The sequence below is a fragment of the Heteronotia binoei genome, chromosome 13, assembly GCF_032191835.1.
Source record: "Heteronotia binoei isolate CCM8104 ecotype False Entrance Well chromosome 13, APGP_CSIRO_Hbin_v1, whole genome shotgun sequence".
In the NCBI taxonomy this organism is placed as follows: Eukaryota; Metazoa; Chordata; class Lepidosauria; order Squamata; family Gekkonidae; genus Heteronotia; species Heteronotia binoei.
Window position 1 is genome coordinate 19183859 of NC_083235.1, and position 2117 is coordinate 19185975.

A 2117-nucleotide genomic window follows, 5' to 3' on the forward strand; every position below is an offset into this window, starting at 1 on the left:
CCCAGCCCTTTCCCCGCTTGCCTTCCACCCCGGGGGGCGGAGAAGGGTCTCGAACCCTCCGATTCTACCCTGGGAGAGCCCCCCTTTCTCTGCCCAGGATCCGGGAGGGGGGATTTCTCTCTCCGGAGGGATCGTAGAGGAGGCAGGAAATCCCCCCCTTCCCTCCAGCCCCCTTCCAGCGACTCCAGATTCGGTCCCCCCTCTCCCCTCCGACCGTCGGAGGATTCCCACCCACGACCCATCCCGGTGAAACTGGCCACCTACCCGGCTCCGGCGCGCTGATTCCGCGCTCTGCCAGCCCCCGTCTGCCTTCAGCTGCGGAGGAGGAGGACGGGAGGGAGGGGGAGGGGAAAGAGGAGTGGGGGTGGGAGGACGCCGGGGGTGGGGTGGGGGTTTCTCTGCCTGCTATTGTCTCCAGCTGGCGCCGAGGGGGGTGGTCCTAAGTGAATCCCCCAGCCACAAGTGGCAGCAACCGCTTGGATTCTTCCCTACCTGTCCTTTGGGATGGATCCGGAGCTTCAGGCTGCCTTGAGCCTTACTGGGCAGGACGACCCCCTCCCTTGCTATCTGGGGGCCTGGCTTCTGCTAAAAGCAGCACCCCACCCCACCCCCGGACGCCAAGGTGTTTAGGGACACACCGCTGAGGAGGTGCTCTTTCAGGAGCCCAAAGTAGAGCAATTGGTCTTCCACCTTCGCTCTTGCTAGCCAAAGGCAGAAGGGGGCGCTCTTCGCCACACGGGGCTTCCCACCTTGGAGGCGCTGGCAGCTATGCCCCTGGACATGCACAGAGTTCCCTGGCGCCATCCTTGGAGAGGGGAGCGACCAATGTTCCCTCGAAGGCTGCAGAGCCTTGTGAGCAACGATTCTACTTTGTGAGCTCCTGGAATTAAAGTGGTGAGCTCCTGCATAAATTGGTGTGCTCTGGGGTCATCCTTCCTGAGCAAAGACAAAAATGTGTGAGCTGGAGGCTAAAAATCTGTGAGCTAGCTCATGCTAACTCAGCTTAGAGGAAACACTGGGAGTGGCTTAGGGTTTTGAAACAAAGGCCAGTGCTCTTGAGCCTGTAATGGAGTGCCTTTCCCTTGGAGGAGAACGCCTTCTTGCTCAATCACCCTGCCAAAGGCTTTTTAAAATCCTTTCCCTTTAAGAGAGGCTTCCCATGTGGCTATTGGCAGCTGAGGGATCCTGGTTAGAAGTAAATAACATCATCACCTGGTAAATACCAGGTCTTTCAGCTCCTATTAAAGGGGCAGGAGGACACCTGGCATAACCTGTTTGTAGACCAGCCTGGGTGGGCAGTGTTCCAACCAGGGCTTTTTTTTTTGTAGCAGGAACTCCTTTGCATATTAGGCCATGCCCCCTGATGTAGCCAATCCGCTGAGAGTTTACAGGGCTCTTCTTACAAGGCCTACTTAAGCTCCAGGAGGATTGGCTACATCAGGGGGCATGCTTAATATGCAAAGGAGTTCCTGCTACAAAAAAAGCTCTGGTTCCAACAGCTGCTGGCTTTCCTAAGAGGCGGCTTGGAGCGGGACCAGCATCCCCTCTAAGCTGAGTGAGTTAGCGCACAGATTGTAATGGAGTGCCTTTCTCTTGGGAGGAGAATGCCTTCTTGCGCAATCACCCCGCCAAAGGCTTTTTAAAAGTCCTTTTCCTTTAAGAGAGGCTTCCCATGTGGCTATTGGCAGCTCACATATTTTTTGTCTTAACTCAGGAAAAATGGCCCCAGAGCAAACTAATGTATGCAGTGGCTCCCAACTTTAATGCCAGTAGCTCACAAAGTAGGATTTTTGCTCACAAGACTCTGCAGCTTAGAGGGAACATTAAGTGGGACCACAGCTATTTACTTCCTTCATTGCCATCCCATGGAGGGCCGGGGTTTCTACAGAGGCTGGTGCGTCTACGCAGTGAAGCCCGATGGACCCATGCATGCCTGCCCCAGCCTTGCCAAACACATGATGTGCAGCTGTGCCAGCCAGTGTGTTCCTCTCACTATGCAATGCGTTAGCAATCATAACACACTACTGTCGAATAGTGAACATATGCGCTGTGCCAGGGATATGTTGGGTTCAGTCCTGTATGGTCTACTCTAAAAAAAAAAAAATCAAAATCTCAGC

At 54.7% G+C, this 2117-nt stretch overlaps 1 protein-coding gene across 1 annotated transcript in view; it reads right to left on the reverse strand.

Annotated features, from left to right (window-relative positions):
- The window catches only part of LOC132581245 (LIM homeobox transcription factor 1-alpha-like), a 126089-nt gene extending 125784 nt beyond the window's left edge, over positions 1 to 305 (reverse strand). Inside the window, exon 1 of the mRNA XM_060252408.1 lies at positions 232 to 305. The gene's annotated coding sequence lies outside the window, so the exon portion shown is untranslated. The remainder of the gene's footprint in view (positions 1 to 231) is intronic.
- Positions 306 to 2117: the final 1812 nt, after the last annotated feature.